At 36.5% G+C, this 13340-nt stretch overlaps 1 long non-coding RNA gene across 1 annotated transcript; it reads right to left on the bottom strand.

The window, feature by feature from the left end:
* Positions 1–7729: 7729 nt before the first annotated feature.
* Positions 7730–9885, bottom strand: LOC107810143 (uncharacterized). Its single transcript, XR_001653570.2, has 2 exons — positions 9343–9885; positions 7730–8082 (listed from the first exon to the last, which is right to left on the bottom strand). It is a non-coding gene; the product is annotated as an uncharacterized LOC107810143 (long non-coding RNA).
* Positions 9886–13340: the final 3455 nt, after the last annotated feature.

The raw sequence follows: 13340 nt of genomic DNA, 5'->3' as shown, positions 1-13340 counted from the left end.
TGGACTCTAAGCAGTGCTCACATTGGGGGTAACAAGACCCTAGTTAACTAAGAGTAGGAGTTGAAAATAGTGTATAAAAGTAGGAGATAGTTTTTTAGAAAAAAATAGTTTTGATTTCAGAAGTGCATAGAAATAGATCATAAGATCGACATTGCAACAGAACCACATTTACTAGATTGAGCTCAGATATCAATCAACAACATAGCAGAACAGAGTCACAGCCAGTTCAATCAAGGTTCCATATTGCCTGGGAATTGACTTAGTTCACTAGTTATCACTAGATTATCCTATGGACATGTATTAAAGAATAGCATGCTGGGATCAGGGTCCTAATCAGACAGTCATACAGAAGGGTAGCAAAAGTTGGAAGCATATAAAATCATGAATTATTTAGGAACTTGTTAGGGGGTGAACACTTAAAACAGGACAAAAATCATGCTAGTTGAGAAATAAATAGACATATGTCTAACATCCATACTGAAAACAAGAAGCACATAGGTCTAATTTCGTGGAAGTAGGCATGTTGATTAAGAGTAATAAACATGAAGCACATAGGTCTAATTACATAGAAGTAGACATGCTGATTAAGATTAGTAAGCATGAAGCACATATGTCTAATTACAAAGCATATTGAATGATGGCAGAAGTGCAGACATACCAGTTAAGAAATAGCAAATAGGAAGTTGAAAGTATGCAGAATCCAATAGTCTAGCATTGGCTTTCAGCCGGCTAGACAATGTAGCAAACACAAGTAACAAAAATGTTTGAATGAGAGCAAGAGTTTTTGTGTGTGTGTGTGTGTGTGTGTTTCTTTATGAGTGTGTTCGTGTATTTGAAAGAAATCAGAATAGAGTTTATATAGTATTCAGCAGAGAAGACAATGAAGGCAAGAAAATTAGAGTTCACAAATAAGGCAAGAAAATATAATCAGCCAGTTAATTTGGGGCTAAACTTGATCAAATAATTCCATAGAATCCAGAAAACACCCCCTAAATTGAGGACAATCAACTAATAACTCAGATTGGGATTCAAATAAGGTAAATAAATCAATTATTGACCATAAATTAGACTAATTAATCTAAATAAGGCAAGTAGTGCCAATTAAAAGTCATAAATAAGGAAATCAGGTAAAATCACGGGGAAGTACTGATTTTAATAGAAAAATATAATTCAAACCCTAAATAAAATCAGTCAATCTATTTTGATTGACAGAGATAAATAATAACGGGAAAAAATTGAAGTAATCAGTGCAATAAGCAGAGAAACCTAGGGTCTAAAGCATATACATGAAAATTAGTCAAACTAGTAAAGATAATCAGATTCAAACACTTAGGAGACTTTCAAAAAGTTCTGTAGAAACAAGAAGAAGTGAAACCCTAGTTTTAGAGAAACATAGAAAATCGATTAATAATAAGGAAAATCGAAGATTTTTTAAAGAAAATACCAGATAAACTCAAAATCGTTTCATCTATGAGGATCTGAGCAGACTCAAGTAGAAGGAGATTAGGGTTCTTGAAAAATGGAACGAGGTGATGAAAAATCTAGTCCAGAATCGGAGTTTCGAACCATAAGCACAAAGATAACAATACTCATAACCATAGCAATGAACACGAAGCAGGTTCATCGAGAAAGTGAAGAGTCTAGGTCGACTTTGAGTTGGATTCCCTTGAGATTCCTTCAAAATATAAAGAAATCGAACAACCGGTAGAGGTAGGAGGCTAGATAAGGCAATAAATCACCAGATGACCCCATATCTGGTCAAGAATCGAAGGGGTCAGGGGAATTTTTTAAGTGACAGAGCTCTAGGGTTTGAGGGTGTCTAATAGAGAAGAGAGGAGGATAGGATTCAAAGGTGGCGCAAATGAAAGAGTGAGTAGGGTTTGGGGGGTCTTTGGATTAAAAAGAAAAGGGCTAATGTGGACCATTGATCTTAGAGATCAACGGCCACGATTAGAGGGGTTTTTGGGTCGAGTTAAAATAGTTGGGTTATTGTGTTTGGGTTTTAATTTGAATTGGGCCAGGGGTCCGAATTTAAACATAATTAAAAGGGCTATTTATTAAATACCCAATTTATTAATAAAATAATTTGTAAAAATAGCTAATTAAATGATAAAAATAATTTTTATACACGAAGATGATTTAAAATAATTACTTAGCATTATAAAAATATAAAAGGTTATTTTCTTATGAAATAAGGTTATTATGCACACATGGGCTATTATTGCAAAGTTTATTGCAATTATAGCCCTAACATGTACATATGGCTATTTGCAAAATAATCAAAGCTCAGTATAAATATAAATGATAAAATTAAGCTAATAAAATTATCATAAAATCGTTTGTAATGCAATTGGTAATTATTTATATAATAAAATACTAGAACAAATTAATTAAAATCCTCTTTAAAATTACAGAAAAATTATGGAAAAATACTGGTTGATGCTCATGTACTATTTTGAAAGTATATATGCATTTTAAAATATATGAGAGAAAATTGGGTATCAACAGTCTTCTTCGTGCTCATCCCTGAGTCGATAAAGGAAGTCAGAGTTCGGGTACCCTGGAGTTAGTATTCTTCTTGGGCTTCTGAACCCTGGCGGCTGCCCTCTATTTTCTCTTTGCCTCAGGATCCGGGGAACCTGAGGACTTTCTTTTCCTCTTCTTCTCCTCCTCCACGACAATCCCAGGCTTCCCCAAAACGGAGGGCTCTACAGGTAATGACGTATCCTCGTCCCCGTCCAGCAGCCTAAGTTCGGTGGTCTTGGTCAGACCTATAAAAGAAGAGAAAAAGTTAGCATTATGCAAGTTTGGGACGTAATAATAACTATTCAGGGGAAAGCCTTACCATGAGAACGGGCCTCTCATTTGCCCATCGAAAGTTTGCGCCACGTGCGCTCAGAGTATGGCATCTGCTTGTAGATCCCTTCGATTCACTCCTTGAGTCGGGTATTGCATTAGGAACTAGGGAAAAAGTTGCACGACCATAAATACTGGCAATGAGAGAAGAAACAAAGGGAAACTGACACTTAAGGAAAGACTACACTTATGATATGAATTCCACTTCTCGGGAAACGGCAAGAACTCGGGAGGGATCAGGTCTTCAATTTTTACCCGAATAAAATGCCCTTGCTAGCCTCGATCTCAATCCTCGTCGATGACCAAGAAAAGAGCCTTTCTCGCTCGGCGAATTAGTCCCCCCTAAAAATTTAGGGATTGTACATACATAGTAGGTGATCGAGGGTGAACCAAGGAGATTCGGTGTTGTTCATAGTGGCGTAAGAGGATCACGATCCTCTAGAGGGAGGGGTGGATTTGCCCAAGACACACCTTGTACCTCTTACAAAAAGCTAGGATTACTGGATCTATCGGGCCCAGCATAAAGGGGTAAGTTTAAACACTTAAATACCCCTCCATGTGGACAGTAATTTCGTTATTGGACCTAGGGACGACTACGTCTTTACCTTCCCAATTACAATCCTCTCGGACTATAGGAAGGGTATCTTCAGTAACGAAGCATATGTATCTCCATACTCTATCGCCTCGATCTTGTTTGACGGAGGCCTTCTCGACTTTGAAATCATCCTTGGTAGAGCAACCCCCGAGTATAAAGCTCTTCATAGGAGACTCGGGAGCCACCTCGGGGATGGTCACCTCGACGAGGGGGCCGCTTGTTGTGGTACAGACTTGGAAGTTTTAGCCATCGTGAATCTGGGAAATATATGAAGAATTGAAGAAGGCGTATGAAGGTTAGAAATGAAGATATGAAGTTCTAGGTTGGAAATCCAAGAAAATATGTGAAGGTTAGATGAAGATATGAAGGTTCGAAAAGCAATGTATGAAGATTTGAAAAAGTTAAAAGCCGTTAGAAAGTTCGAAGGTAAAAGCTAGGATCGGAAAGTAGAGGATGTGAAGTGGGTTGAAGCTTTTAAAGAGTAGAATGCAATCAATGCGTGATGTTTCACATTAAAAGATAGCCAGCCGATGACCGACACGTGTCCGAAGTCAGAACGACATGACTGATGGGACATTTTCAACATACCCAACATCTCAGCTACAACGTGTGAGGGAAGAAATCGGGGCTCACTTATTCATTTTCCATCAACCCGGCGAACCAGCTCTCTGAAAAATGAGGGGACTATCTATATACGGATAAAATTGGGGGTAATGCCTACTCGATTTACCGGTGAAGAAGATGTAAGAAGGGCACAAACATACGAGGATGAAATCGAGACCCATGAAAGATGAATAATGGGATCATTGTCGGCCGTGATAAAGTGATGCTCCTCGGATCCGAAATGAGCTCTTGAACCTCAGAAATATAGCAAATAGTTATGCACGACTAACGTAGGGTCGTGATATCCGTACATAACTGGATATCACGGTGCGAATCTCGCTCGATGCCGGTTACGGATCATTAATTAATGAGAAAGGGGAGATTTTTACCTTTTTTAGACTTGTACTAGAGATTAAACTCTCTACTATATAAAGGAAAAGTTTTTATTTGATAACACACATTGTAACACATAAATCAAGACAACATAATTTTATATTTTCTGTTCTCTAGCTATAGAAAAGCTATTACTTTACTGTTTATTCTTCATTTACTATTGGCTTGGAACCAAAGGTCCAATCAAGAGAAAACTAATGTTCAACCTAAGTTCAAGTTGGGCCTTAACATTATGATTGATTTGATTATTCATTCTGCCATTAATTCGTTTATCTAATAGCTTGATTATTTATGTTGAATCTATCCACATATCCTTAAAATTACATACAAATTTAATTGTTATCCGTTTTAAGGGTAAACATAACCGATTAAGAGTTCTCGCTTGAATAAGAAGTGCATACAAATTGATGGTGAAATATATCTTGAATTCCAAGTAATGTTGAGAACCTCAAATTCGTACTTACTTTTTGTAGTCTTTCCTTCTTTCAAGTGGGTTGAAATCTATGTAAAGTAAAAGACCAAGTGTATGTATCGAGTGATTTGTCTTTGAGGAGGTAGAGTGTTATTATAAATCTACTATTTTAGAAATAAAATAAACTATATCCTATCCAAATATCGTGGTGCGATAAGGGGTACTTTATCGAAGTTAGGTAGAGGACTTGACTAACTTTTTTAATCCTATAATATCTCTAAATAGAAGGTACACGCAGTAGTCATATCGAAGTAATGAATCTATTAAGTGGAATACCTTGTAAGGCCTCTTCCCATGCAAAAGGCTTAATATCTCATCCCTTACTTATGATGAATATTATTGTAACATTAATTGTGCCTGTGGATAATATTTAGTTGATGTTGTACTTAAGTGAGAGTTCTCCCGGTTTTGAGAGAACTCGGTTAACCACCTCCTCACAATTTTGCATGAGATTCCACTTATTCTATGTCATTTTAAGCCTTAGGTAGTTGTTCCTCTGTTAAAGATAAAATCGATGGTCCAGGCTGTCTAAAATAAGTAAATGTTTGCCTATCCCTTATTTGTTCATTAAGTATGTTTTTTGCAAATGGCAACATAAAAAGCACCTGAATTGTAATACGTAAAAGGAAGGACTATGAAGCAACTATAAGACTATTAGCACCCCAAATTAAAAACTACAACTGAAAATCCAACTTTTGCCCTACTATGAAATAAGGATCGACCCCCCACAGAGAACCCAACCTTTGAACGCAGGGCCTGAAAGACCACTTATGGAATAACCATCGAAACATACTTATTCAGGACTACATACTACTAGATCGATACTAACTTACCTACTTCTGCTCCTATAGGATCCAAGAGGGTCGATGCTTGATTCCCCGACCCATTACTCATTCCTTCCCCACTCGATAGGGATTGCAATCTCGACTTGCCATTGTAATATCGAAAATCGCAAGAAAGAAAGTTCCGACCTGGTATTCTATTTTGACCGGCATAAGCTTACAACACATCATAGTAATTTATCGAGTGAACTTTCTTTTATCCTTCTTCCCTTAACTAATGACAGAGTCTGTTGCCTGCCTTAGTAATCTCAAATAAGGTATGCAAGCCAAGTCGAGCTATCACCTCGATTGGAATAGATTTACATAACCCCCCTGCCTCATACTCTAGTCAACTTTCTATCTCTTTCTCCAACCTTCGATGGTTGGTTGGGAAAAATTCCAAAACTAGAGTTCCAAAAAGCTTAGCTTATATTATAAAAAAGTTTGAGAGAGGGGAACCCCTACTATACCCCTAAACTACAAGCTAGTGCACAACGATTGAAAAGCCGTTGTGACTGGACGGTATTCACAAGTAGATGACAAGCATGAGTGAAGAAGGGTCCTATATTTCCATTTCTAGTATTAAAGAAGATGTTCTTCTTTTTTCATTCCCCAAACCCACGTCAACTTTCAAGATTGGGTTGGTGTTCCGATAAACGAGAGGTGTAAGCACCGCGAGCTAAAAGACCAAGTGTATGCCACGAGTGTTTTGTCTTTGAGGAGGTAGAATAGTGTTATAAATCTACTATTTAGAAATAAAATAAGCTTTATATCCTATCCAAATATCGTGGTACTATAAGGGGTACTTTATCTAAGTTAGGTAGCGGACTTGACTACCTTTTTTACTACTATGATATCTCTGAATAAAAGATACCAACAGACGTCATATCAAAGTAATGAATTTACTAAGTAGAATTCCCTTGTAAGGTTTCAGTCATCTCTTCCCATGGAAAACGTTTAATCTCTCACCCCTTGCTTATGCTGAATTTTATTGTGATATTTATAGCCAGTTTGGCCAAGCTTCAAAAATTATCTTATTTTGAGGAGTGTTTTTTCTCAAAAGCGCCTTTCTACAAGTATTTTTGGTGAGCGGGTATTGCTTTTGGTGTCGCCTATGAAGGGCGTGATGAAATTTGGGAAGAAGGGCAAGCTTAGCCCTAGGTTCATTGGCCCGTTTGAGATTCTTGATCGAGTGGGAGAGGTGGCTTACAGACTTACGTTGCCGCCGAGCTTATTAGCCGTGCATCTAGTGTTTCATGTGTGTATGCTTCGGAAATATCACGGCGATCCATCCCACGTGTTAGATTTCAGCACTGTCCAGTTGGATAAGGACTTGTTGTTATACTCCATTTTAACACGGGTCAAACTAGAGTATAACATATTGGTAATTCTGAAGGTTTAATTAATTAAGAGAGTCGCCACCTAATTATTTTAACGGTGAATTAGGACATCAATTTTAACTAAGTAATGCTTAAAGTTAATTCTATTTTATGGTCTACTTAACCTTAAGATCTAAGTAATGGTTCTAATTATCTCAAAAGGAAGGGGTAAGGCACTTTTTAAGATCCGTTAAAAATAGTTAACCAGCCAAACTTAGGTTAATTAAAAAAAGTACTAAAAAATTAAAATAAGTGCTCATTCAAAAATAAGTAAATATAGGTTTGCCTAATTACTACATGAGTACAACTAGATTAGTAGATGCTTTCCATTAGTAAAATTTTGCAATTTGATTTAAAGTTTGAAAACACTAAGATAAGTTCAAAGAGTTTCATTTGAGCCAAAAATAATAAAATAGGGCATAATGCCTTTGAAATGATTTGATGAAAAACCTTTTCTTTGAAAATATTTATAAACCTTGGTTGAAACTCAAAATAGTTGAAGTTTACCTTATTTCAATAGACGACTTTCTGATAAAATAAATTCTTAACTAAAGTCATTTGGACTCAAAAATTCTAGTTTGATAACAACTTTAGTTTATTAAATTTAAAATAAAATAAAAAACTACTAAGATAGGGAGTGTTACTGATTTTTTAGGAGTCCATAACATTGATGCTCTGCTCTATAAGTACTTTGCTAACCATTAGAGTAAAAAATTTTGAATGTCAAATAATATCCTTTTTAGTCTCAGATATGGGTATGATTATACAGTCCCCAAACTGAGACAAATAAATAAATGACACAAAATAATCATGAATGACAGAAAGAAAAGAAGAGTAAAGACGTCATAGGCGTCCCCAAGCGTTCCGCTTGTTTTTCTTGCTATCTGGTGACTTTAGAAGTTGAGACATGATGACTACATGCTCGGGAATGGAGAGTCTTGCATTAATATTCCATATTTTGCTCTAAGCACATATGCACAAAAAAACAAAGAGAAACAAAACAAGAATTAGAAGTGGAATTTGATTCTACAGCGTGCATAAAAAAAATAAAGACAAACGAAAACCAAAACAAACGAAGTGCAAATGGATTCTTAAGTTAAGCACTATTTCTTTATTTAAGGTTTCATCAATTAGTGGCAACAAAATTTACTACATAAACTGAAATGCATATTTTAGTCTAATGATAGTAAGAAAAGATAAAAGTATGCCTTCTGATACAAAAGCACATTCAAATATTATATGATATTTAGACAGAACTTGAAGCCTCTTAGAATTAGTACTTTTTATATAAAGAAATCTTAAGTTTATGCCATAAGAAACATAAACTTATACTCAACTTTGATTTTAATTGTTGGTTTTCAAAAGAACACAATGTTCTAACTTTATCAGGCAGGAACTTTGTAGCAAACGAATTCAACAAGTCTCTTCCTTAGCAAGTCTCTCCCTTCACACTTCGTTGTACCCATGAATATAAAACGCCTAGCCTTTGCTAGCAGAAACTAGTTACTGTTGTGCTCTAAATTAAATAAATTTTGCTCCTTGTGTAAATAATAGTCCAAAGTGTTGACGGTTATTCAATAGGGCTCAGATGAATGGTCAGAGATATGCTTTCCAGATCATTTAGAATGACTAGAATATCTAAACCTATTAACAGGATCTATAGAATAAACTTAATACATGTATGTCAACATTTCAGTAGAATAAACTTCTTTTATACAACATTCAAGAAAGAAAACAGTTATTAATCTTAAAATATGCAAGAGCTAATAGACTGTCTATGGAATATCCTATGAACATGATTCTAAGCAGTCAAGAACTAACTTAATACATGTATATCTGACTTATAACTTCAAACCTCTCATTCTTACTTAACCGTCCTTCCAATTTTTGAGAAGCCTGAAACATGATTTCTAAGGCGTGATTTCAAAAATTAAAATAAAAAAAAGATCTTTTCCTCTTAATATATCTAGAACATAACATACTGGACAAAATTCAAATATGTGACTTAAGTCAAAGGGAGTATTCGATCCTACGAGCATGATATCTATTCTTGTTATGTTTCTAATGAAACTTTCACACATGGAAACATTTATTCAATAATCAAACAAAACACAATAAGCCAAATACCACACTATATTGTCTCGCCATCATAAGAAATAAAATATAGCCTACTAGTTAGTCACATTTTATCATCTAGAATAGTGAAAAGGAGAAAGTATTGACCTGCTTTAGAGCAGTGAACTGAGGGCGAGGATCTTGGGTCCGCCGCGCGACCTTAAGTTCTACTAGAAAGCAACGAAAGAATTTATCTACTATTGTCGAAGCCAAACAGAGACAAAGAAAGAACTCGAAGAAGATCAGTTTTTGGGAAAGAGAAAAAACAATAGGGCATAAGTGCTTTAGGGAGGAGAGGCAGCCAAAAAAAGCCTCTCAAATGTGGGGTGAAAGTAGGCAGCTCCAGCTTCTGGTTTTTTGAGTGAAAGGGCGGCTAACAATCATCAATTTTTTAGGGTAAAGGGGGCGACTCCAAAAACATGTCTAGATGGACTCCAAGTGCTGGTTTTTATAGGTGAAAATCTAGGGTTCTTGATTTGGGCCGTGATTTTGAAATTGAGTCAAGGATACTAAACCATTTGAAAATTGAACGTTGGTACTGCAGAGAAATTAAATGGAGGGCAGGGCTTCTTGCTTCAAAATGGCAAGCCTGCCATGGCTGAGCAACACTGAAGTTTTGTGAAGAAAAGAAAAAGGGAGAAAATAAGCGGTTGTTTGGTAGAGAGAAGGGATTCTAGAGTGTTCTACTGTTGGGGTAGTAGAAGATTTTGGGCTGCCGACTTGGGCTTGTTCTTGGGCTATTCAGAGTGACTGAAATTTGGCCTTTCATTTTTCCTACATTTTCTTTGGGCTTCTAACTTTAATAAAATATTTTAATAATCATATTAAAAAATACTATATATTATTAACATATAAAATTTCCATTACACTAATTGATAAGTATAAAATTATAATGCTCTTGGAACAAATATTTATAAAACGTTGGATTAAGGAATATTACTATTTAACTAAAAAAAGGAAAATGATATGCTTTTTCTCAAAAGGACGATAAAAATGAATGAAAAAGTGAATAATAATAATAATAATAATAATAATAATAATAATAATAAGTATAGTAAGAGTTTTAATAATAATAGCAAATAGGCATGGTTTGTATTAAAATAAATAGTAGAACAACTACCTTATATTATTAGTGATATTAGAAGTTTAAAGAAATAATTTGGAAGAAATGAGGGTCAAAATTGGGTGTCAACACTTGTCTTATGGGAGGAGCCGGTAGCTATTCTAGACCGGCAGGTTTGTCACTTGAGATCTAAGAGTTTTCCTTCTGTTCGTGTTCCGTGGAGAGATCAGCCTGCTAAGGCATCGACCTGGGAGTCTGAGTCCAATATACGGAGCCGTTATCCCCATCTTTTCCCCGACCCAGGTACTTCCTTCTTCTGTCCGTTCGAGGACGAACGATTATTTTAAAGGTGGAGGATGTAATCATCACTTGTTTTAAAAGTAAATTCTGCATTCCGAGGCCTTAAATCTCTTTCGGTATCACCTTAATTTGCGTGCATAGTCGGAACGCGTAGCCGGAAAGCCATTATGTGAAAATCTATGAAAAATGATGAATTTCGACATTAAAATGAATTTAAGTTGACTTCGATCAATATTTTGGGTAAACGGATTCGGACCCGAAAAATATGGGACTTGGGCATATGCCCGGAATCGAATTCCGAGGTCCCAAGCCCGAGAAATAAATTTTTTAAAGAAAATTATTTTTGGAATTATTTATGAGTTTTGGAAATGAATGTGTTTAAAACTTGATGGTATCGGGCCCGTATTTTGGTTCTTGTGCCCGATACAAGTCGTATATGTAATTTAAGATAAGTCTGTCAAATTTGGTAAGAAACGGATTTGAAACGACGTGAATCGGACCTTATTTGAGAAAATTAGAAAATTTCATGTTCTTAAGTAATTTCATAATTTTGATGCTAAATTCATAGTTGTTGATGTTATTTTAGTGATTTGAATGCACGAGCGAGTACGTATGATGTTTTTAGGTTGGTGTGCATGTTTGGTTTGGAACCCCGAGGGCTCGGGTGAGTTTTGGATAGGCCACGGGGTGGATTTTGGACTTGAGAAATTGCAGATTTCAGCTATTGCATTGCAGGCCTGCAAGCTTCGCATTTGCGAAGCCTGGCTCGCAAATGCGAGAATTCCATTGCAAATGCGAACAAAGTCCTGGGCAGGCCTGATCGCAAATGCGACCATTTGGCTCACAAATGCGGAAGGCCCCGTCGCAAATGCGACGTCTGCTTCGCAAATGCGAACCCCTCAGAAATAAGGGGTGATCACAAATGCGATATTTTTTTTTTGCAAATGTGGAATCTCATAATTCTGAAGGGTTCGCAATTGCGAACCCCGATCGGAATTGCAACATCAGAGACCTGTATATTCATAACTTAGATGCATTTCAACCATTTTTCACACTCTTTCAAAACCAAAACACTCTTCGGCGATTTTTCAAAGGCAACTCTTCTTCCAAATCGATTGTAAGTTAATTTTAACTCATTTTCTTCAATCATTAACATCTTTTCACATGATTTCAACTCAAAATCAATGATTTTCATGAGGGAAATTGGGTGTTTATGGTAGAACCTAGGTTTTTCAAAAATTGGGGGTTTGGACCTCGATTTGGGGTCCGATTTCAAAACAAATTATATATTTGAGTTCGTGGGGGAATGGGTAGTCGGATTTTGGTTCGAACCTCGGGTTTTGACCATGTGGGCCCGGGGGTGATTTTTGACTTTTTGGGTAATACTTTAGAAAACTCATTTTCATGCATTAGAATTGATTCATTTAGCATTTATTGATGTAATTAAATAACTTGTGGCTAGATACGAGCGAATTGGTGGTAGAATCAAGAGGTAAAGCGATAGTAAAGACTTGAATTGTGTTCGTGGCATCGAGGTAAGTGTTTGGTCTAACTTTAGCTTGAGGGATTAGGAGTCGAGTCCTATTTGCTATGTGTTATTTATCGAGTACGACGTATAGGCATGGTGACGAGTATCTATACGTTGGTGTCAAGCATGCACGTGAGTCTTATATTGTGATTATTATGACTTCGTTGTATTATTCATGCTTTGGTGATGATTTTTATTGTTGGGCAAAGTTTGTGGAAGTAATTATGACATTTGAACTTTGAGGAGCGTTGGCTCAAGTTGTATAATGAAATATGAAAGTATAAGCAGTAATTGAACCTTTTAGAGCATTGGCTCAAGTTTTGAAGTGAGTTGTGAAGTAAAAGTGAAAAAGAGAAGAGAATCATTATATTATCTCCCTTGCCGGGATATTGTTGCTTTTGATGTTATCTCTCTTGCCGGGATATTGATGTTTCTTTTTATGTTGTTCCCTTGTCGGGACTTAATTGTTGAACTATTGTTCCCTTACTGAGATTCTTATTGTAATTTCATTTGTTTCCTATCCCTATTATTTGTGGTTGTTGTTTGGGTGAGGAAGAGTGTTAAAGCACGAAGGGTGATGCCGTGTATTGTTTTGGTGAGAGAGTGTTAACGCACGAAGGGTGATGTCGTGTATGATTTGTGAGGAAAGAGTGTAAAGCACGAAAGGTGATGCCGTGCACATTTTTATTACTTGATTGCTTTGGTGAGGACGAGAGTAAAAGCACGAAGGGTGATGCCGTGCACTTATGACTTCTGATTCTTTGTTGATGTTTGAGATATGTTGTTTCTTTCAATTACCTATTGTCTTTCTATTCTAAATTGATAGTTCCCCCGCAGCATGTTACCCCTCCCATACTTGACTGTATATTATTGTTCTTCTTTTCTGTTGTATATAGTTAAATTACACAGGTTTATTTGGTAGTTTGGTCCTAGCCTCGTCACTACTTCGCCGAGGTTAGGCTAGGCACTTACCAGCATATGGGGTCAGTTGTGCTGATACTACACTCTGCACTGTGTGCAGATCCCGGAGCAGCAACTTTTGGACCGTAGATTGGGTGGCTGCCTTCAGTCTACGCAGAGATCCAAGGTAGTCCTGCAGGCGCCCGCAGGCCCTGGCGTCTCCCTCTATCCCTTTACTCATGTTTCATTTACTTAGTTCAGAAATAGTGTACCTTTTATCTTTTAGACTTTGTATGTAGTATTCTTAGATCGTCT

This window comes from Nicotiana tabacum, chromosome 10 (assembly GCF_000715075.1).
Source record: "Nicotiana tabacum cultivar K326 chromosome 10, ASM71507v2, whole genome shotgun sequence".
Lineage (NCBI taxonomy): Eukaryota > Viridiplantae > Streptophyta > Magnoliopsida > Solanales > Solanaceae > Nicotiana > Nicotiana tabacum.
The sequence above is the reverse complement of the archived record's forward strand: the minus strand, read 5'-3'. Positions and strand labels throughout refer to the sequence as shown.